This window comes from Triturus cristatus, chromosome 9, assembly GCF_964204655.1.
Source record: "Triturus cristatus chromosome 9, aTriCri1.1, whole genome shotgun sequence".
NCBI lineage: Eukaryota > Metazoa > Chordata > Amphibia > Caudata > Salamandridae > Triturus > Triturus cristatus.
The window spans coordinates 302,155,206-302,180,105 of NC_140592.1; the positions used below are offsets into that span (position 1 = coordinate 302,155,206).

Genomic DNA, 24,900 nt, shown 5'->3' on the forward strand with positions numbered 1-24,900 from the left:
CTCCTCCTCTCTGACAACTGTGCATGCTCTTGAACGCTGCTGCATTGGTAACTTTGCCCTGGTAATTGCCCTGTCATTTCCCGCTTCCTTAATCCCAATTTATGAACATTGCAATTGCAAAACCCCACCATATGCTTCTACCTCTTTCTCTTATCTTCCATTGCAGCCTTTTCCTTTCATTCCCTAGACTCCCTCACACTCCTGCAATCCCCCCCATGTGAACCCCCCCCCCTATTTTGCTCCAAAACCCCAAACTTACTCTTTGCCTTCCTTGAGCCTTCCCTCCCCGGGTGAATATGCAGATACCGTGTTTCCCTCCCCCCTTCCCCCCCCCCTCCCCCAAATACCAAACTACTGTCACTTTAGTGCTACAACCTGTCTTCCAGTTTTACCGTGGCAACAAGTTTATATTCTCTTAACTGGAAAGATCCTTCTGCTAAATGCTGAAACCGCCTGCCTACTTGGTTATTGGAGCCTATGACTACCTGACTTCATAACATTGCAGTAAACATCATCAACGAAACCTCACTAATACATTAAAATCCTGTAATTCCCCCTCCCTTAAACTCCAGACTTGTGAACATTGCAATAATAAAACCCCGCCCTACACTTCCACCTCTTTTCTTTCTTTTTCCATTCTGCCTTTTCCTTGCATTCCCCAATATCTCTCTCACGACCCAGCAAGCATCCCCAAGTCATCTACCCTAGTGTTGATCCAAAGCTATTGACATTGTAAATAACAATGACGTTTCTTTAAATGTTTTAAAAACTAAAACATAAACAAAAATAATGTCATGAGCAATGCCAATAGCTCTAACTTTAACAATGCCGAGACCATTGCATTGTAAATGCTTGTTAGGCAAAGCGATTAAACTAGGATCACGGGAGGTTTAGTTTCCTGCCAGACTCGAACCTGCTTCAAGGTCGGCCGCCCTAGCCGTTAAGCCAAACCTTCTCTGTCCCTACACAGTCTTTGACACCTTACAAAGGTACATGCAGCCGAGACACCACAAGCACACTTCACTCTGTTAACAAATGCTCGGGACTCACACGCAGAGAGTGTTGTGATGGTTGTTGCAGTTCTGGGAACGTGGCAGAGTGTGAATCCGATGCGAGAACCGAGGAGGCACAGCACGTGCCAGATTGACCTGATAACAAAGCTCAGGTGCTGGTATCTTACCTGGCTCATGCCGACTCCCATGGCTCCCAGAGGTGCCTGGTAACCAGGCGCACCGGCTGCAAACAGCACCAGAAAGGTGGGGCGCTGCGAGGCCACGCCCCCACGCACCCTGCATACAGCAGGGGTCACATGAGGAGGTGACGGAGTAAGAGGAGTCGATGTGAGAGATCTCGACCTGGGAACGCTGAGAGAAGGACATTGCACGGTGGGCTGAGTGCCTGCTGCAGAATTCCTGCGGTGAGACGTAGAGAAGCACACTGTAATCTGCATTTTATGCCAGGTACGGGAACACGTTTGCCAATATATTGAGTTCTAAACCAGACAATGTAGCCTTTAGTGTCGCTGTCCATATGGCCACTTACCATTAACGGGGGCGGAGCCAAACCACATAGGTGTTAGCACGAAGCGTTCACATCAGGGAAACATAATGCGCGTGAGAACGGGAATAGTGTTCGCAAAAGACGTCTATCTGTTTTAAGTGTCCAGTCCAAACATTTAAAATGCGAGAAGTACTTTCGGAAGTGTGACTGAGTTTTAAGTACGAATAGGTCAATAAATATTAGTTCTTTCACACCTTCAAATCTGACGAACTTCACGTTTTCGCTGTCGCCTCTGCAAAAAACGTTTGCTGTGGCCCCACTCCAGCACACCAGTGTTAATGGCTTTCAGTGCTGTTTTATGCATTTAATCCCGGTTCATCTTTTTCTGGTCTCCCATTCCATTTCGGACCTTCTAAGCCACTATTTCACAGTTGCTTAGTTACATCACAGTCGGAGGTATCAATACCTCAGAATACCGTGCCCTGAGGCATTATGGTTATCGTAGTTATTTAGACGGTAGTGCATTTCCACACATGTGTAAGTGTAAACATTGAGTAGTATTTTAATCAGTGTGAAGCCCATAAGAGGAGTGTAGCAGTGCCTCTTTGAAAGTATTTTCGTAAAAACTTGATATTATATGACAAGCAGTGCCTGTCGCCTGGAGTCCAATTTGCTAAGGCTAACCTCTGGAGATGACGTCGTTAATACATTTCTCTTCGTCGATACATCCAGCCAGTAGCTTAGCAAGGATGTCATTTGCCCCGGTGCAGGCAAGTCAATGGTCCCTTTGACCCCCATTGGCAGTAATGTACAGCAGTTATCTGGCTTCTTAGGGGCCCCGGTACCACTGCACGCGCTGCTTCCGAGCCCATCTACAGCCCGCACTACTTACATTGGTTCATGGAACTGGTTAACAGTGGTACACGTTACATGCAGATTGTTTAATTATTTGTGTGTTACACACAATGCAGGACAAGATAGCAGCCTGCGAACATACCCGGCGCCGGATAAAAGATGCAACTTGTTCCACAGAGGGCAACATGGAAAGAGACCCGGCTCATTCCACGAGGGTTCATGGGGGTTCCCCCTCGGCAATCTTTCTCCTTCTGGAATCTTTGGGAGGACTTATTTGGAAAAAACGGTGCCACGTGGTGGTGTATACATCACATTTCAAGTATGTTGGCTAAAAATGGGTTTATAGTCAGTCCTGAAGAGGTGCTAATTTAATATTCCGCAACTTTAGAAATTGTCACAGAGCCTAGAAGCATGTTTTCTCTATCACAGCAAAAGTGTCCGCATCTTTGAGAAGATTGTGCCCCTGCAAATTACACTGTGCTCACTACGTGAGTATCTTTTTTTGCATAGGAGAATCAGCTCCTGTATAATACGGCGTGCCCCAACTTAAACAATGATGCTTTTTTTTCTGGAGTAGGCTGGAAGTCTGTGGTTTTCAGAATGGTCTGCAAAGCAGCTTTTTGTGTAATTCGGTTTTTCCTGGAGGTGGAATTCCTTTGCTGCCCAGGGCTCTTTTGTTGTGTCTGACTGTAACATGGGAAAATAGCGAAGTATTTTTTCCCGCCTATAAATTCCCATCTGCGGCGAGCTGCGTCACGGCGGCGCTCTTGCCCTGTTTGAAGCAGTCATTTGGCAGACCTTGGCGGACGAGGGCTTAAGCCAGGAATTGCTCACACTCCTTGTTCGTCTCCACGAAAATAATTTTGCAAGAATAAGGTGGGGCAAGCAAGGAGAAGTAACTGATCCCTTTCCGGTAGAACGTGGGGTGAGGCAAGGGTGTGTCCTAGCACCGACTCTCTTCTCAATTTATATAAACGGCATTGTTGAGCATCTAGAGAAGATTGCTAGTGACGCCCCAGTAATCGCAGGCTCTCGTGTACCTATCCTCATGTTCGCAGATGACACGCTCCTACTTTCCCGCACTCCCAGTGGGCTCCAAAAAGTGGTTGATGCATTTGGTATATTTTGCGACGAGAGGGGCCTTGAACTGAACACCTGCAAAACAAAATTCATGTGCCTCAACCAGCAGTCCACCTTTAAAGGTGTAATAAAATATAAAGGTACACCCCTAGAAAGGGTGGACTCTTTCTCTTACCTAGGCATCACTCTCCAAGGAAAAATGAGTTGGAAGCCACACATAACCACAACTTTACTAAAGTTTAGGCAGCTAGCAGGCGCAATTACCCTAAAACATCGCTCCTCGCTGACAAAGCCAGTAAATTGTGTGTTGGAAATATATTCTATGAAAGTACTAGGGGCTTGTTTATATGGTTCTGAACTATGGGGGTTTTCTAATTTGAGAGAACTGGGCCGAGCAGAAAACAGGTTTTTACGAGGTATTGTGATGGTCCCCCAAAGCACACCCATAATCCCACTAAAATTGGATATGGGAAGAAAAGGAATAGAGGACATAGCGAGGCTACGCCCTCTTCTATATTGGAGACGGATTATGGTGACCCCAGAATTGAGCCACTATGCTGCGGCACTGACGGACGTTATTAAATTCGACCGTTTCCATACTATCCCATGGTTAAGGGAGCTCCGGGGACTCCTTATAAAAATGAATTTGAATCATCTATGGGATACCAAAGACGTAACCTGCTTTCCTACGAAGGCAAAGCTGAAAGACCTATATTGGGAAATGGTATATTTTACAATGTTTAGTGACGTCACAAGTACAAGCCTAACATCTCGCTTCTTGGACATAAAAATGTACCCTTCTTGCGAAATTTTTTGGGATATCATTGAAAAACCCTTTGATAGAAAACTCTATTTTCAATTTCGCATAGGTACACTCCCGGTGAATGCGTTTAAGAAGCACTGGTCCTCAGTATGGGATGAACATTGCCACCACTGTAAAGAACAAATTGAGCACATTTCCCATCTTTTGTTCTGTTGCCCATTGTATTCGTCCCCCAGACGCAAATGGTTAAAACCTGTGTGCTCTAGTTTGGGAACCCGTAGCCAATCCGCAGCCCTAAGGATACTTGAAACAGATTGTTCCATATTGCTTGTGGTTGGGGTAGCAAAATTTTTGGCCTGGTCATGGTCAATTCGTACTCGTTCACTTATGACAATCGTATCGTAATGAAATTATGTATATTCTCAATCTTGCACTCTCCCGTATGAATTATTGTATTTTATTTATAGAAAAATCTATATTTTAAGAAATTTGACAAATTGAAGTACTTGTATTTTTATTATGTATTTACTCGACATTCCATGTTTAATATGTATTTTTATATATAGTATTTATTGTATTAGGGATAGGGGAATGCTTTTATGACAAATGTCGAATAAAGCTTTAAAACTGAGCAGTCATTCGAGCTCTTGCGCCCCCTCCTCGTGCACTTGGTACTTGTCACAGGACAAAAGCCATTCCTTGGCAAATGCATTAAACTTCGATTTTAAACGTCCGCCACTATTTAACACTCATTGCACCTCCAAGATCGCAGCACCAGACTTCTGGCAGATTAATGACCGAACACGCGAAGTAACTGAACAGTAAAACATTCACATGTGCTTGGCCCTGCCTGCGTAAATATGACCCTGATGAAGTGTGAGTACATTCCCTGTTAAATCAGGGGCCGGTTCTCAAGTGTATTTAGCAGCCATTACGTAATGCCTTTGTGAAGTTAGAACTCTAAGTATGCTTCTCCCCGCAAACTTGGGGGTGGATTCGATCTGCTGTTACAAGGCTGGGAAAGCGAGTGGTGCGCGCGCGCGTGCGCCACAGCGAGACATCTCGTTTCAATTATCGCGTCCGTGTCTGGGCACGATAATTGAAAACACGTCACTGTGCGCGTAATAGACACCAATAGCCCATGGGCGGAGCAATGCGCCCGTCTTTGGCCAATTGCATGCTGTCTTTGATAAAAAAACGCACGCAAATGCCAATAGCGTGGGCCAAAAGGAAAAGCACACGCACAAGCGTGTGCGATTCCTAGGTCAGGTTTTAGACTCCCTACAAAAAGTCTCACGCTGCGCGAACAGTGCTGCACACTGCAACCCGTAGGCGTAAGACCGAAAAATGAATGTGTCCGTCTGTAACGCAACTGGTGCTCATGTAAAGCGCTCTGATACCTTCGGGTCAAGTTTGCTCTATATAAAACTTTTTTAAAAAAAAGTAATTGAGGAAGGTAGGATTCAAGTCGCATAGCTAGAGCTTGAAAAAAATGTTTTTATAATCAACACTGACTCATGAAATAGGTCTGTAATTTTTGCAGTGATGCGGATCTTTCCCCTCCTTTGGGATGAGACGAATTAGGGCATCTAAAAAGGAGGCAGAAGATCTGTGTGAGTATGAAAAAGAAGTTATGAGAGCATATAATTGTGGGAAGAGTAACTGAGCAAAATGCATGTAAAATTCAACTGTAAATCCATCTGGACCCGGGGCTTTATCCTTTTTAAGGGCATTCAGTGCATTATGTAATTCCGTTTGTGACATATCAGATTCCAACAAGCCAAAATGAACTGAAATATCAGAGGACTTTTGAATAGTACAGAGATAAAGAGAAATGTCAGAGTCTGACGGTATGTCCTCCGGCACGTATAATGACCTATAAAACTGTACAAATTGTTCTAAAATATCAGAATCTTTGTATTTTGGCATCTGGTATATATCACTAATGGACTCAATGTGAAGCGTATATTGCCTAACTTTAAGGTAATTGGCTAACAGTTTACCTGACTTATTTTGACCACTGTACATACAATGAACCATTGTCTGTAAACTCCTTATTAAATTGAATTTTAGTCTTAATAGGCTCTGACAGACATTCTTTTGATTTAAAAGTGTAAAAGGAATGTTCCAGTTTCTTTATCTTTGCTAGGAGTTCTGCGGTGGAAATGCAGGTTTGTTTTCGTTTATTAGTAATATACCTAATAATAAAATCATGAGCTGCAGCTTTAAACGCATCCCAAATGGTGTGGAAGGACAGTTTGGTTAATGGAAAAATATTAATGAAAAAAAGAAACAAAGGAGGAGGTAAAAGTAGGGCCTAAAATGAACCAGTAATTGAAATGCTAACGTTTAGGCAGTGTAGATTGAGAAATAATGTCCAATTGAATTGAAACAGGGGCATGATCAGATATGAGAATAGGACCTATATTAGCAGATTGTAAAGACTGGGAGATGTTGTGTGATATATAAATATGATCTATTCTGGATTGGGTCTGTTGTGCCGGGGAAAAATAGGTGTATTCTCTCGAAGAAGGGTTACAAAGCCTCCAGGCAGCTATTAAACTCCTCTGTTTAATAGTTTGCATAAAACATTTATGTGCTTTCGTGGGAATAAAAGTTACAGTAGAATTACAATCCAGAAAGGGATCCACAATTTGATTACAATCACCTGCAAGGATAAAATTATCATCAAGGTAATTTACAAGGTGCTGGGTTAAATTGGACCAAAAATGAACATCAGCATTGGTAGGATCTTATGCATCAAACAAAGAAACAGGAATCTTCCCAATCAACAACTTAGTAAATAACCATCTGCCTTCATCATCAGATTCTTGAGAAATAAGCTTAGTGCAGAGCGATTTATGACACAAAGTTATAACCCCATTTCTTTTGCCATCACCTGGTGAGAAGAAAATATCACCTTCCCAATCTTTCCTCATTTTTAATGATTCAGTTTCTGATAGATTGGATTCCTGAATTAAAGCTATGCTGACATCTAGATTAGATAAATTCGATAAGACACGTTGTCTCTTAAAAGGGGAATTTAACCCTCTGACATTCCAAGAGACAATTTTCAGGGGCATAAAATAATCTTAAGGGAAATACAACAGAATAAACAAGACACAATATGAAGGATGTACAATATAGACCAAAAGACAACTAATATATACATAATGAAGTTAAAAAGTAATAAACAGGAGGTAAGGGATGAAAGAGAATAAAGAATGAAACAAATGTAGCAAGAGAAAGAAAGCAAAGATGTCCTAGAAAATAAATGTTTGAGACTGAAAAAAAGAAATAGGATAGTAATAAGAGTAGGAAGAAAGAGTAGAACATACCTACAAAAATTTCAAAGGGGATGGGAGGGGATGAGACTACATGGAACAGATGGCATGTCCGAACTATATGGGAAAGGCGAGAGAGACCGCAGCACATCCAATATGAAGAATGGGAAAGCTACAAAATGAGGGATGTAGTACCTGTAAGGAAATAAATAAGTGTTACTATATAATAACTCTAATAACACAACAGTATACTATTAATAGTAACATATGGATATATGAATATTGCTATAAGGCATCTAAAATAGCACAAAGAATAACAATATTAGAACAGGTTAAGAAGTAGACATTGTAGAAGTATCCATAGTGTCTGTCTTGCAAGCATTAACAAACTCTTCAGGTTGACAGGATCCTCGTAGGTAGTTTTATTGTTGTAGGTGACCTTAAACAGACAGGGATGAAAAAGGTGAAGTAGGCTCCAAGAGAGTGAAAATCCGATCTCATAGCAAGAAACTCTTTGTGCCTGTCAGATGTACTCTCTGCATAGTCCTGAGAGAAGTGCAAGGGATTACCTGACCATAATACACGTTTCATGGATCTAACCTCAGACAGAACTTTAAGAAGATCAGTGTATTCCCAAAAATATAAAATAGCTCATCTTGGTCTTTTCAAGGTGCAAGCAACCGTAGGTTGATGACCCAATCTGTGAGCATTCTGTATATTAAGAAGAGTACCATCAGGCAGGTTTAAGACCTTTGGGCGTAATGTTTTAAAGAAGGCAGATCATGTATGCGATGGTTGTTTCTCCTAATTCTGTTTTCAAGGTCCTCAACCTGTTTCTGAAGAAACAAAACCTGAGTTTGAAGGGCATTCATCTTAAGAGTAGTTGATCCAAATGACTCAATGTTTTGTTCAGCAGTATTAAGTCTTTCCTCCATCTGTGACCATCTATCAGTAAGGTGTTGTAATTTAGCATTGGTCTCTTCCATAAAAGGGCGCAAAGCACGTATCTCTTCCAAAAGAAGATTCATAGAGATAACCAAAAGTGATTTTTTTAGGGATGGCGGATCTTTTTTCAGGTGTTTGGTAGAAGCTTTTCCATTTGCAAGTGGAGCAGAGGTCCCATTCGGACCAGATGAAGAAGCGCCTCTATGCAAAGAAACCACTGAATCCTCCATTATTGCGAGTTGTGAGAAAAAAGATGAGTTATTTATAAATGTACGGGTAGAGAGCGCCAGCAAAGACTTTGCTTTTTTCAATCTGCCCATAAATAGAAGAAAACAAGAGGGCAAGCCGAGTTACTCATCAAACAGGAACTCTGTTGTGTGAATGAAAGATTAATCACAATATTGAGGCACAGCAAATAGAAGAATGCACAAACAGTGCACCAGTAACAGAAAAAAACTAATTACGAAGCCGTAGGTAGCAATTCATCTCAAGAAGTAGAGGTGGCTGATGACATAGGAATGGATTGAGTCAGCAAGAACCATAGAATATGTTTTCAATAATACCAGTATAGCCAATTCTCTCTAAACACAGCGCTTCAATTATCCCCTTGCGTGCTCATGACGGAACCACGCCGTCATGAGCCACGGGCGGCGTGTGCTCATGACGGCTTGGTTCCGTCATGCTGCGGCCGTTGGCGGCCGCTCCTCCCACGCGGCACTAATTCCCCGCCTGTGCGGGCGAAATAGAGAGTGGGCGGAGTCGTGACGGAACCACGCCGTCATGAGCACAGCTCGCCCGTGACTCATGACGGCGTGGTTCCGTCATGAGCATGGCGGCGCCGCGCTCACCCCTCACCCCCCCAGCGCTGCGGTGGAATTCGCGCCGCAGTGAAGGGGTTAAATAGCAATGAATGGGGGAAAAAATAGTCCATTGCTGTTGACTCTGGAGCATTTTGTTTAATATTGTAGCGAGTAGGTCTTCAAACTGAAGGCACAGAGGGGGTAAAAAGCTTAAGTGGGAAGCTGCTCAATACGCGAGAAGAACCTCGGCTTCACAAAATGACGGGCGGCCTTATGAAGAGAGCCGCGCAATGGAGAAACGCCGACTTCTGGTCGCAGTGGAGGGAGGCTAAGTCAAAACCAAGTTACCTCCGACATCCTTGGTGTTTGTGACGTAAGTTCCCACGGTCGGTTGAGGAAAAAAGATGCTGCATTGCTGTCGGCACACGTGCTGCCCTTTGGAGAATCACTCAGGAGCTGCCATCTTCTGTGGGTGCAAGCCACGCCCCCTCAAATAAATAACTTACAATAATAAGTCAGTGATTATACTGACTTACTGATAAAACTGTGTCTTTGATGATAGTGAGCCAATAATAATACTGACCCATTAATAATTCTGAGCTGCTGTTGATATCAAGCTAATTAGTCATTGATGATACTGTGTCTCTGATACTAGCGTACTGACGATACTGCGGTATTGCTGATACTGAGCTACTGATAGAGAGCCACTGATAGTACTGAGCAACTTATGATGCTTAGACATTAATGATATTGAGCCGCTGATTATCCTGGGCCACTGATGACACTGACCCATTGGTGGCACTGACCCACTGATGATACTGAGCCCCTGATTACACTGCGCCACTGATGACAATGAGCCATTAATAACACTTAGCCACTGATGACAATGAGCCACTGATGACACTGAGCCATAGATGGCACTGACCCATTGATGGCAGTAAGCAATTAATGAGACGGTTTCAGTGTGGCAACGGAGGCTTTGATGATACCGAGCCCATGATGATACTAGCAACTGATGAAACTGAGCCACTGATGATACTGAGTCTCTATGATGCTGAGACACTTATGATATTGAGCAGCTGATGATACTGAGCCATTGATGACACTGACCCACGGATGACACTGAGCCACTGATGGTACTTAGCAATTACTGAGACTGATCCATTGAGGAAGCGGGGGCTTTGATGATACTGAGCAACTGCTAGTGAGCCACTGATGGTACTGTGCCAGTACGATGCTGAGACATTGATGATACTGAGCCGCTGATTGCACTGAGATTTTCATAACACTGAGCCATATATAACACTAACTCATTGATGGCACTTAGCCACTGCTGACACAGAGCCATTGATGACATTGACACATTGATGGTACTGAGCCATTGATGACACAGCGCTGTTGTTAACATTGAATGATTCACAATTGGTGACTGGGGCAACAGATGGTGTATATATATTCTCACATTCAGGCATTTCCTAGTCCTTCTCCCCTCTCCTGAATAACTGGTAATGTGGTAGATTTCATGAAGTTTACATACTTCAAAGCTAGAGTCACCTTCAAGATGCTAACCCACGCTCACAAGGCCCTCCATGACACCGGACCAGCATACCTGAATAGCCGACTCAAATTCCACGCACCCCAAAGGACCCTACAATCAGCCCAGCTCTCCTACACCATGGTCCCCCGCACCAGAAAGACCAGATCGGGAGGCCGTTCCTTCTCCTTCCGCGCAGCCAGAGCCTGGAACGACCTTCTGCTCCACCTCAGACAGATAACATCGCTCCTCATCTTCGCAAGCAACCTCAAAACCTGGCTCTTCGACAGACCCCCTCCTTGATGGACTGGAACCTGCGAACCCCACCCCTCACACCCCTCAGCGCCTAGAGACCCTTACGGGTGAGCAGTCGCGCTTAACAAACACCTGATTTGATGATTCTTTATTTTATAGGACATTTTAAACAACGGTCTATTTTCAACATCAGACCAGCCAATGAATTTATTTAAAAATATTCTTCAAATTTAAAAAAGACTTTCCCGATTCACAAATGTGATAATGACTTAACCCATATGTGCAATTGGGAAGTCTTAAATAGGTACTTAGCATTCAATGCAAAAGATAACCTGTCTATTTCCAGTCTTCGTGCACCAGTTGTGGCATGAAGAATCCTCAGTATTGGTTGCAGGTATCTATTTGCTACTGTCTTTAAGGGCTTTATATTGCTATGAGTCCGTGTCTTATAATAATATAGCATCATCGAATCTATGCATCATTAATAATAGAAGTGGGTGGCATAGCTACCAGCTATATAATAAAAGTGCAGCTATCAATTGGAATTTTCCTTTGTGATCAAAATTTGCTTTATATTAAAATTGAATACACATACTCTTGCCTATGCTGCTGCCCGATAAGGAACAATTAACAAACCGATCCCTGGCTCCAAAAGAGTTAGCCATTACCCTGCCCTCCTCCCAGCTCCCTTTTTACACCATCTGTCCAGAAAAAGAGCCAATAAGGGAGGTGGGCCGTGGTCATTTCTGGACAAGATTATGTAAAGGCACACATGGTGGGAGTTCCAAAAATGTGTTTTGCGGCCTATACAACATGCGGAAACGTGTCTGATTTTAGGTACCTGCTCTTTAATCACATTATCCAAGTTCACTTCTAACCTATTTGCCTCAGGAGCAAAGCTCGGTACATATTGCAAAGATTTGGAATCCGCTTCCACTCCAACTTAGATCCCACATGGATGAGGCGTATTTTAGAAAATCTCTTACAACCTATCTATTTAAGCGAAAATTTTTTACTGCCCGTCCCATCTTCTTTGCCTAGTGGGACACTCATTGAGTGGTCGTGCGCTATACAAAAAGCAATAATTTACTCATTCAAAAAGGCCTGCGTGATGTACAAAGCACATCATGTAAGTATTTTAAGTACATTGCTGGCAAACTCAAAGTTTCAGGGACTGCAGGGCTCTCTGCGGGAAAGTGATCATGTGTCTGACGATCCCTAAACTGAAGAAACAACACACCTTGAGTCAATTAATTTCTAATGGTGCTCAAAAGATCTGGAACTTCCTTCCTTCCACAATGCCTTGTACTCCTTCCCTCACCTCATAAAGGCACTACTCTTCCAGAAATACCATACTAAAAAGATTTAACCATTGTTCACCTCAGAGACAAACAGGGACCCTCAAGTCCATTCATGGCAGACATTCCCATCTTGAACAGTAACTTTCTCGTTTTCCACAAGGCGGCCTCCAGCTCTACCCCGCTTTTTCGCCAGGAATGACTTGCTTCCCTCTGCTACAGCTTATCTAGTAGAACTGGCTCATAACCTCATCCTTGGCTCTTATCTTTCTTTGCTGTCATCTTGTCCTAAACATTCCACATCTTACAGAAACGCTGATGGCTCCTAGTTTTTACCAGACTCTTAACCTGGTCTTAATGGTCACTCATTTCATTATCTCACTTACTCCTGGTCAGTGTTTAATACTCCACAATGCTATGGATGTTATTTAATAGTCTTGCCACCGTCCCAGCGTATGGCTTTATTGCTCTCGATTAATAGCCAAGAATCCATATGTATTCCGTATGTTGCAATTTACGGAATACATACGGAATACATATGGATTCCGTATGTTGCAATTTACAACCTTGGTTTCTTTATTTTTTCGCTCTGAGCTTTGTCTACAACCATTCTGTCTTGTGTTTGACCTCTCTTTCTTATGGAACACTGATGGTTCTTTGCTACAGGTTCTCAGGCCTTGCCTCTACCCCCCCCCATCTCACCTACTACTTATCCTTCCATGACGGTCTATGTCAAACGTCTGGTGAGCATCTAACTTCTTTTATTTTTACAGCCAAGATTCCCATGAGTTGTTATAACATCTATGGCACTTGGGATGGTGATCACCCCAAATCACCTAAAACCCCCCTACATTCAAAGTTAATAGCTTCTCTTTTTGATTTTTGAGCAGCCAGGTACTCTTCTGTGAGTTCGCTCCTGACCATCCCCTTTCCTCCTTCCACCTACGTTACATTTACTGAGATCACATACAATCAGGCGCGCAACGTCCATTGGGCTCAAAGGTCTTCAGCCCCCCTATCGTGTGTGGCAGCCCGGGCTGAGACAGCTTCCCGGGCACACACACAGCCGCACCCGAGTACTTCACAGGTCTTTAAAAGACCATTTGCTTGTTACTGAGGCTTTGTTGTTTTTTCAACCCTTCTTAGAGCCCCTGTATCTCCACTCTGCCTGTTGCTGGAAGAATTAGCCCCCCCCTCCAAATTGTTTTCTTACCCCCCCACCCCCCGAAATTTGGCTGTAGTTGTGACTCTGCATACAATTCTCTACTTCTCACCAAAATTTGGGCCTTCCACTGCAACTGCAGATGTCTCTTTCTTCCACCACCTTCTTTATTCCACCCCCCCCCCACTTTCTCTCTCTATTTTCACTCTTGCTGCTGCTTTTTCATCACAGTTTTCTCTCTTTCACACTGTTTTCCTATCTTTCTTTACCTCGTTCTTCTTTTTCAGACTTTCTCACTTCCTCTGCGGTCAACGTCTGATCAGAGAGCTGCAAACACTGGCACAAACTAAGCACTGTATAACACACTGAAAGCTTAATTGTTGCGCTGTGTGAATTTAATATCCTTAGAGGTTAGTGTGGCCAAACATCCGAAATTTTGCAGGTCTGCCTTGCACTTGGGCATCTTGTCCTGTTGCCTGCAGAGAGGTACTGCGGGATGGCAATTTCCCCACATGTTTAACCCTCTCAAAAGACAAGCACATCTCAATTTACTTTTTCAGCCTTTTAGGAGCTGTGTAGCGGTAACTATTGGTGGCTGGGATGGAGGAGCTGCAGCACAGGAGGGGTCCTGCACAATACAACTCCAGGAACAAATTCATCCCTTGAGGAGCAAATCCTGCCACCTTCTGATTAACAATCTAAATCTGTTTATCAATACCATGCTGGCAGTGCTTAATTTGGAAAAAAATCACTGTCGGTACCCAAAGCGCCCCTCAGAAACTTGCGGCTGGCGCTATTAAATGTCAACACGCCAAGGACCAAGGGGCATATCTACAAGGCGGCGATAAAAAATTATTGCTGCTTTAGCGGCCGTTTTCGGCCGAAAAGCAGTGATAATTTTATCGCTATATCAGCAAGGTCACGCTATCGCATGAATCCTTGCCTTAGCACCTATTTACCGAACGCCCAGCTTTACATCTCTAATGAGATGCAAAGTGGGCGTTCCTTCCCGAAATAACTGGAGAAATGTCGCTAACCGACATTTCTCCAATTATCAAGGGAATCGCTAACAAGCATAGCGCTAAGAAAAGTAGCGCTAACCAAGGTTATTGCTACTTTACTTATGCCTGCTTTAGTTCTGATTTAGCCATGTAATCCAATGGGAGGTGGATTACATGGCTAAGACCACCCTGCCCTATCAGCAAGGTATCGCCGGTCACAGTGCAATTATCGCTGGATTTCCAGCGATAATCACACTGTTTTCCAGCTAACGCTTGCATGTCTATCGCTTTGGAGATAAGCGTTGCTGATAGCACGCTATCTCCGCGATAGAAAGCAGCGATAGCTGGCGATAATTATCCTAGCGCTAAGTGCGCTTAGCGATTATTATCGCCGACCCTTGCTGATATGCACCCAAGTCTGCGTAGTCCTGAACCCACCTCAGGCCGCTTTAACACACTGCCAGACACTACCTACCCCTTTATTTCACTCCTGCAAGTCCCTGCTTTCTCCCATTGTGGCGTTTTTCTGTCTTTCTCTTCCTGCTTTTTCCCCGTTCGTGTGCTTTCACTCTCTTGCACTCAGGTAATGTTTTAAGGGAATAGATATGGGCCGGTCCCTAAAAAAGAGTGCCGGTGGCCACCACCAGCAACCACCGGCTCAAATTAAGCACTGCATACTGGAGATCTTCTTTGAAGTATGCCATTGATGTTTATTTTTTACATTAGGCCTGTTTCAAAGTGCTGATATATTATCAGATCGGTGGGGAAAGGTACAAGGACAGTGCGAGTTGCCTGGGAACAAACAGTTAAGTGGTAGACCTGAGAATGCAGCACACTGTTATTTGTTGCAAGGATATATATTTGCCACTGTATTTCATCTTGTGAATATACCATTAGACTGGGCACTATTCCCCTTCCCCAGGCACTGTCCCATCCATTATAACTATCTGCTTACAATTCACTTGTACAATAATTCTAAATATGTGCAGTTGTGCCAAAAAAAGGAGCAGAGAAACAAGTTCAAAAGTGATGGCCCAGAGCACACAATCTGGTTGAATTGGAGGCTGGGATTTAAAACCATTTCTTCTTGTTCTATGTTTATGACTAGTTCAAGAGAGAAACTGGGGTGACAGTCACTCTGATGGCAAGGCCAAGGAACCTAGGGAATTGTCACTGAGCGGTGATCCTCCTTGCCCAGCTTTAGAATACAGTGTTTATTTCCAGCATATTTAGGTGAAGTGGTAAAGCTGAGATTGGATGTCAAGTGTGCAAGTTTCATGGCTAAACCACACCTATTCTATCTGTCAGTGTCAGTAGGTGGTTACTGGGCAGTATAGCTGGTAGATTCTGATAATTATCACTGGTGTTTCAAAGCTCAAGACTATTTCTTTCCATTTGGATACCACGGTTGTTCATTTTCTAAACTTGACTCTCAAATAATGCAATAGCAAGCAGTCAGGGTTTGTTCCCCGTGGTGATAAAGGATTAGAAATCAAATTCAGTCAGTATGAATAGTAATCACACTTGATAAGCTCCATCTCAAGCCAAGTTATGTATTTTAAAATGGGGTGATTTAGAAGAGGGGAATGTAGAATGAAACACAGCAAATTTGCCACATGACCCATAGTCCCCCCAAGCCCCAACAAGTGTCTTCTGATGTTGACGCACACACAAAGTGTCTCTGCTTGAGCAATGTGTCTCCATGCATGTGAAGTGTCCCCTTGTGAAGTGATAATAGAATGTTGGCCAGAGTCCGATTGGGAAAGCAGGCACTCGGGCACCGGGCGATGGACCAGTGCCTGAGGACCAGCTGTGGTCTGCTTTTTTTATGCAGCCTCATGCCAGTGTTATCTCCTGTTGTTTTCATTATTATTAGTGGATTGGCAGGCAGCTCATACCGAATCCAAAAGGCTGCAGCAGCATTCTCAGCCCTCCCCCTTCACGCACTCTCTGGCATGGCCTATTGCAGGGTTGGATTGGGATTAAAAATAGGCCCAGGCACCCTTAAAAAGTGACCCAGATTTGCGGATTGTGCCTCTCAAATACCGCTTCAGTATTTTAAGTATTATACAAAGATGGAGGGGGGGTTTCTATAAAAGAGGCGTGTTTTCTTTGCTTCACTCAGATAAATGCAAATGTTACCAGGACTTTTTATGCACAGATTTATTCACAATGGTGAACCGCACCTGAATATAAGTAAGGCCACTTCTGCTCAGTCCCCTGCCCCTACTCCGTCTGCTTTCATTAATGGGCCGCCTGCCGAGAGACTGGGATTAACACCTCCACCCTGCTGGTAAAAGGGAGGTAATAGAGGCCCGTCTGCCTCCAGAAAGGCGACTCAGAGCCCCACTGGGCTGCTGGGGGCATTCGAACAGCACAGACACAGATCAAATGGGCCACCACACTGACCAAAAATGAAGCCCACAGCTGCAACTCAGATATCGGCCCATCGTCCATTGCCCTATTTATCAATCCGACCCTGGTCTATTGTCACCTTCTACAGAATGACAATGGTCCTTGGTGGGGTCACAGCATGTGGCGCGCCTCCTGTCATCTAGGCCATTACAGGGAACACCCACCATGTGAGATTTTGCTTCGGAGCAGCAGAAAAATAAATGCAAGTTAAATTATTCTGCGGGAACTGCACCGTGTTTGGGGTAGGAAGGCTCAGTTGGTGAATGTAACCATTGTAGACATACGTATTGTTGGAAAACGAGGCAGCATCTGTGAGGCCTGCACAAATAACATGACTACATTTGTCCTTCACTGGGAGCCAAACACCCAATTGTAGCGCCTGACTCTCAGAGGGTAGCGTTGCAGAGCAGTCTGAGGCTTACTCAAGGGAGGTGGTGTGGGCTAGTAATCGCCATTTGCAGGTGCACAAAAATAACACTCAATAATTGATTGTCCAGTCTGTACTTTGCTTTATAAAAGTAAGAGTACATTTATTAAACACACACACTACTCAATACTATGCACCAATTTACAAATATACATAAGCTGTTGGAATTACTTTGTGACATTGCATAACATCTCCACCCGTCCCGCAAAGGGGGGGTGGGGTCTAGCACCACCACTCCCATATATGCACATCAACTTGCCCCCAATGCAGATAGTTGAACATAACCTGGAGCGAGGGCCCTGCGCACTGGCATCATCCCAGTGGCGACCCACCCCATTACCTCAACAAGCATTAAAAAGGGGTAAACCTGCCTTGGTGACACATGACACTGACTGAGCATCTCCTACTGAGCATAAAGTATGCACCTCTATATCTTAAGGGCTCGCAGCCTGGGGACTTCACCTAAGCGCAGCAGCAAGAATCCATGTTTACGCACACTTTAGAATGACAGTACTCATCACCTTGGTTGATCATTTGAACGCATTGCAATTACAGCCCCTAAAGGCATCACAGATGAAATCACAGGATTGCGCATATACAGCCAGACACCCTAGCAGGACTGTCTGGCAACATAGCCCCACTTTGCTTATGACATCTCCTTACACATGTGACTTACAGTCCATTCAAAAGAAGTACTCCTGGCAACTACACTTCTCCTGCAGTGCGCCTCTTCACTTTAAAAGGAATCACAGGTAAAAGCATGGGATTACGTAAATACAGCCAGACCCCCTAGCAGGAAGGTCCAGCAACATAACTCCATTTAGCTTAACATCACCTTACACATGTGACTTACAGTCCCTTCAAAAGAAGTACTACTCCTGGCAACTACACTTCTCCTGCAGTGCGCCTCTTCACTTTAAAAGGAATCACAGGTAAAAGCATGGGATTACGTAAATACGCCCAGACCCCCTAGCAGGAAGGTCCAGCAACATAACTCCATTTAGCTTAACATCACCTTACACAGGTACTTCACTTTACACATGTGACTTCCAGTCCATCTAAAAAGAAATAACCAATAGTAAATGCATTTCGGTTCAATTACACCACTTCACCTCCAGGGGATGCCCTTCTCCAGACATCCCCAACTCAGCCCTTCACTCCATGATGCACTTCATAGTACACCCTCAGCTGTAGAACAAAAGTTCCAGCCTAGAAGGTGTTAAAGGCTGGCTGAGCCCTAGAGGGGTTATTCTTTCAGATGCCCCATGAAACTTATGGGTGGACTGTTCTTCTTACTGCTGGGGGAGACTGTGGTGCTCCTGCAGCCCCCCTGCCCCCCTTTTCACACATGAGGGTGACCCCCTCCTCTGGGGGCCACCAGGCACCAAAATGGCAGATTTCTTCGTGCTGGGGGGGGGGGGGGGGGGGGGAAGACTGCGCTCCTCCAGCAGCTCCCCCAGCACCTTTTCACAAGTGAGAGTGACCCCCCTCCTCTGGGGGCCACAAAGCACCAAAACGGCAGATTTCCAAATGCCTGACGAGGCATTATGGGGCGCTTCATGCTCCTCTTTACCAGCCCCAGCCACTGGGAACACTCTCCTCCGCCCTCAGGGTCTCTGATTCAGCAGGGTGCTGTCTTCACTTGCTCCCTGCGCCAGCCTTTCGCCTGGCTCTCCTCCGTGGCCTTTCTTCTCCCTGCGCAGAGGCCACTGCTCCTGCGCACCGGTCCTGCGCTCTTCTTCTGGTGCTGTTAGGTTCCTGGGGGCAGTCAGGGGGTCTCTCCTTCCAACTGCCCATTGCGCCAGGCTCCAGCACCTTCAGCCTCAGCAGACCACACCCCAGAGAGAGCTTCTCTTCCTGTGCAAGCACTTTTTAAAAGTTGAGTAGGGAGCTGGCTGGAAGTCTCTGTTGGTCCTATCAAACAGCGACACATCATGTCCCTGCCCCTGCTCCCTCCTTCTTGTCCAGCCTCTGGGTTTGTTCAAAATGGCGTCGTCCAGTGTCTCTGGCCATCTGTCTCTGAAGCCTCATCCCCCACGCTGCCTTCCCTCCTTGGTGCAGCCTGGTGCCTGGCACCCAGTGACAGCTGCTAATGGATGAGCCTGTAGCCCCACCCATCTTCTCTTCGTGGAGAGGAGGCCCTAGCTTGTGGAAGAAAGGTTATCAATCCATCCAGCTGAGGTCAGCCCTCAGCCTGGGTCTGGCCATGGCTGGCTCAGAGAAATATGACAGTTCTGGATGACCCAAAAGCAGTACAAATATGACTTTGGACTCTGCAGAATACTTCTTTTCACATTTGCTACATTGGACTTAAGTGCGTGTCTGGAATCTGTAGGCCTAATGGAAGTTAATCTAACCCCTGGCTCCACATTCCCATAGGGGAATAATGAAGTGAAAAAACAGTAAGACACACTGACTTTCCCTGGCATGTTTCTTTCCAATGTATAAAGCCTATTCCATGTCACCACCCAATACTGCATAAGTCCTGCCACACCATTCACTTTGTAGCTGCTCCTGGACTGCGCATGCTAGGAATCTCCCCTGCGCAGCCCGTACACGTCTGCACACGCATGTACACATGTCTGCATGTAACCAGCCCGGTGTCCCTTACTCCAGCTGCTGAACAGTGGCCTGGTCAAGCCAGGGGAACACCAGTAAAATCCCCATGCAGTCTCTTACATCCTGAGTTCACTGTGGGTGAGTCCCAATTTATGAGGCTCCCCCACAGTAAAAGCTCAACAATTAGGTGCTCAAAAAGCAAAAAATCCGGGCGGCCCATAGTGTCAGAACCACCTTCTAACACATATATAACAGGAGCGTCTCAGATATGAAACCTTTTTGGTGCAGAGAATAGTAACATGTTTAGGTCTTGCCTGACCCAGCACCTGCGCTGGTCTGGCGAGACTTTAAGTAAGGGCTTCAAAAAATGCTACCGCCGGCTACAGTTTGCAGTGCATGTGCGCGGGCACGCGCTTGTGAGCAGAGGCGCCATATGGCATTCCTCATGCTCATTAAGCGCATCCCTCGCCGCGCGCTTGATCGCAATCGCGATCACTTTCACGGCCGCGCACGCACCACTCCCTTTAAACTCTCCCTTTTTTTTCTCCTACAGTTAAGGTTTTTTGTGAATGATTTGTCAACGATGCTACTTCACTGTGAACCGCTCTTTACTCCTGAACTAGAGAAACGCGAGTGTTTTATGACCTACTCTGTCTGCCAGAGTACCGGCTTCAGCAAAGGTTGCCTTTGTTTATAATACAGGGGTCATTGAAAAAGGGTACAAATGGTACAATACGTATTTGTTTATTTAGATATGTCTTTCTAGCTCTCTTCACTGCCTCCTTTACTTCTTTTGTTTTTCTTTTAATAGCTTCCTATTTCAGTATAATTGTTCACCTTATTCTCTTCTTTCTTTTACTCCTTTGTATTCTTCTTTCTTCTCGTCTTTCTTTCATCTTTGCTGCTTTCCATCGCCTTTCCCCTCTAGCGTCACACTTTATTTTGCTTTCTTACAATTTTACTGTGCATATCTCTGTTGTGTTTGTCGCTGTCTCTCTTTCTCTATCTTTCTTCCATGTTAATTGCACATATGTGCTCTCCGAATTAATTTCCATAACTGCAATGTGTTCAAACAAGTGAGTATCTCATTCGGAAGGCTGTCAAAGTTTGAACGTAATACACTTTGATGGTTTGTGCAAATGTAACATGTGGATTGCTGGGGTTTGGATAGCGCTCAGAGTGTTGCTTGAAGGCGCTGCTACATTTAGGAGCGACTCAACTGAAAAGTCACCAGACACATTGATTTATGTGAACTGCACAGAGTTGTCTTCTAAATGACAGGTGCTAGGGCAGTCCGGGTGTGAGGCGCTAGAGTTACCGACCTCATCAAAGTTCAATTCTGTGAAGCCGAATGCTCCATGTCACACACTGATCTCCGCAGCAGGGGCCCAACCCGCTCTTCTGCCTCACCTGACATTTACTCCAGCTTAAAAGTATGAAGCGAGGTAGCTTATGTCGCAACCAAAGGGTCAACAAATAGAACCTCACTGTATTATAATGTAAATATAATTGTGTGTCCCTCTTATAGAACAATACAATGGGTCCTAAGGGGTTAAAAAGCTTTGGTACTGGAGACACGTCTTACAATGATGAGCTTGCACATAAAAGGAGCGGGCTGTGACAAAGAGGTAGGTGTTCAGTCTGTCTGGTCTTGAGGTGCCCCCCCATGTGGTGCGGAGGAGCCGTCTGCCTTCTCTCTGACGCTCCCTCTCTAGACAGAAGACCGGGATGCGCCTTGCCTCAGCACCCGCATCGGTTCACCTTAAATCCTATTTACCGGGATCGCGTTGATTACCTTGGCTGCATTTGTTGTTGTGCTGGTCTGCATCCAGTACTACTGCTACTGCTACCACGTGCACACTCACACACGCACAAACACCTCCTCCCTGTGCCACAGAAGGAATGCACGGTTAAGAGTTAAGAGTGTGTGGGCATGCCAGTGAGGGATAATGTACTGCATTGCTAAACACTTATAAGGTCCCAAAAGCGAGACCTATTGGCGATGCCAATGCTTGTTTTCATAGTGCTTCGAGGTCATAGCCTGTTACATTAATTACTGTGAATACGTAATTATTTAAAAACTTCATCAGACACAACATAATACAGGCTGCTGCAAAATGCACTGAAAGTTTATGTTTAAGATGAAACTACTGCTTTCAAAATATACATTTTTAGTAGGATACATTTAGACTACCTAGCGCAAAACTTTTTTATGGTCTTCCATTAAGAGCGCACACTCCAGAACTCAGCTGATGAAACTCTTCCACTACTTTTAAAGAGAAGAATCTTTGCTACCATGAAGCTCAAATGATTCTAGCTATACTAGCCTACATTGGCTCCCAGGCAGCCTTTATATTAGCTAAATAACCATTTACACACATTTACATTTCTTTCAGGTAGCAGTCATCCTACAGGGATGGTGACTTAGTGTACTAGTGCATCCACTGCAGGGGCCTGCATTTGACCTCACGATCACAGGTTCATCTCCTGGTGTGTCCACTCAGCGATAAAATGAGTACCATTTGTTTATGTAACAATAAACCTCTGTTATTCAGCACTAATATACCCTTGGGTGAACATGTGCTTTACGAACACACATTATGTTTGTTTCTTCTTTAGCTATTTGTCCATTCCTCGCTCACTTTAGAGTTGTCCTCACAAAATCCCGCCCAGTGCACCGATTTGTAGCTTGCAGTCTCTTGATGTCCAGAGACCACTCTGAAAACCAAAGCTCCAGATTTACCAGTTGGATGGATCCATCAACCACAGAGGGATCTCTCCTGAGAAGGTCCCAGAGGCTAGGAGTTATTCCCACTTTTGGAGGCAGGACTTTGTAAACATCTGGTTTTGAGCACATCAGGTTGATTAGTATTTAATTTAGCCTAGGATTTATAACTTGTGAAAAACATTTCCTGGATCTGGTTTGTCTGGCCTTTTCTGTCCTCTCTCCTGTTGTGCTTGCTCTTCTAGCAAGAGGGGTGGTTTTGCCAAGAAGGGTTATAACTTGGTAATAGACCAAAAAGTCGATGAGGAGCTCACTCGGCATCATCCTGAGAGGCTGCCGATATATACTGCATGGCGGTAGACCACATATTATCCATTATATTAAGGGTGTAATTTATGCTAACCTAGAGGGGACCTTTTTTTCAATTGCTGGGTTTTAACATAATGTGTATTTGTAAAGCGCACATTCACCCGAAAGGTATCTTGGCGCTGAATAAAAGATGGTTATTGTTACCCAACGGTACTCATTTTAACTACAGGCCTCTGCAGTGGGCGCATTAGTCCACTGAGCCACCAGACCCGAATACCAGGTCACAGCCAGCCATGCATGAAGTGTGCTGGGATAGCAGGCTACACTGTCAAGTCTAAGCTAAAAATTATTGAGGCACAATGAAAGAGTGCAGGAGAAGGAAGAACAGCTAGATGACATAGGGTGACAGGCAGTGTCAAAGAGCTCACATTCAATCTTTTCTTTCTTCCTCTATTTAATCACACACTTCCTTCCCTTTCTCTCTGTAATCACTGAAAGTAGCAAACCCTCTCTCAGTTCACCAGTTTACTATCTCTTGTCAGGTTGAAAACACAAAAAAACACATACTCAAAGCCTATGGTGTAGTGTGTTACATACAGTTTTAATAGATACCTTATAGGAGAATTTAAGGGGAATATGGAAAGGGTCACAGGGAACACAGTTATACAAATCACTCTTTTCTGGAGAGCAGTGGTGAAAGCAGAAGAAACTTCAACACTTCTATTCTGCTAAGGAAGTGTCTATGGCTCTTGGCCTACTACAGTTGACACAAACAATGTATTTTCATATAAGGCACACCATGAACTGCAATGTTTCTTGGTTTGAAAATAATGGGGATTTTCATTATCCAGTGCACCGGTACCCACTTAACTGTCTTAAAAGTATGAAATGCTGATTTGGCACGGCAGGAGTCAGTCCTCGAACATGCACTTACCACGTAAACACTTACATCACTCAGTGATTTTTTCAGACTATTTCTACAGTGTATTCAATCTATACGGGGTCACCAGTTTTGCTCGTGGGGGAGAGTCTTAATTTCTGCTTTTATGTAGTGTTCTTGTGCAGCATACTCCATGTATCCTGAGACTTGCTTCAGATTATAAAATGGAGTTAAGAATTGGGTGGGATGATGACCGTCAAAGCCTTAGCCACTCTCAGTGCTCCATTGACTTGGGTCTTTGTCTTGGAAACCATCCTACTGTAGGCAGCCATGCAGAAGGGAGCTGGCTGATCTTACAGCTCCCTAAGAGCAGAAGGAAAGAGCGAGATCCTGAAGCATTACTGCATTTGTGGATGATCAGAAGTTATCCTCGTTCAATGATGTCATGGGTGAGTCAAGACCTAGGAAGCCAGCAAAGGTAAGCTTGAGGACCATGTAGAATAAACAGGTGCTTACCTGTTTTGGGGACCACGAGAGGGTTAGTGAGGGTTTCAGAAAACTGACAGTGATGCCATAGCCCCGCAGATCTTCAGGCAAGCTGGAGCCATTGAACTAGGCCATTGATGGCACCGAAGAGTGAGGAGGAGCCTGTGGGGCTTAGAGAAGCGCAGAAGGTTTGGAGATCTGGTGATGAGTAGGAATCTCAGGGCCTTAGTTTGTCCAGAGCACCAGGGGAGCTGATAGTAAACAGAACCCTTGGGGAAGATCATGGTGAATATGTATTTTATTGACCTGGGTGTGAGCAGAGCTCTGGGTAAGAGTGAGCAAGAGATACAGGACCTAATAGTGAACAGGAATTTGTCTGTGGACAAGAGGGTGAGCAGGATCCCAATGGCACCTGAGAGTGAACAGTAGCTTCTGGGAACTTCAGTGTGATTGGTATTGAGTCTGTGAAAGAGCCTTAGATGACCTACTTAATTGAATGATCGATTAAGGATTTGTAAGGCACAGGTAGTTACCTCCAGAAGGAAGTGTCTTGAGACCCAAGAGCAGAACTGAGCTTCAGGATCCTGAGGGAGAGTGGCTACTTTGGGACCCACTGATAATG

General features: G+C 44.6%; 1 long non-coding RNA gene across 1 annotated transcript in view; it reads left to right on the plus strand.

The window, feature by feature from the left end:
* The first annotated feature begins 1,330 nt into the window (after nucleotides 1–1,330).
* The window catches only part of LOC146797779 (uncharacterized), a 41,602-nt gene continuing 18,032 nt past the window's right edge, over nucleotides 1,331–24,900 (plus strand). The window contains exons 1-2 of the long non-coding RNA XR_014969051.1: nucleotides 1,331–1,460; nucleotides 5,742–5,811. This is a non-coding gene — a long non-coding RNA (uncharacterized LOC146797779). The remainder of the gene's footprint in view (nucleotides 1,461–5,741; nucleotides 5,812–24,900) is intronic.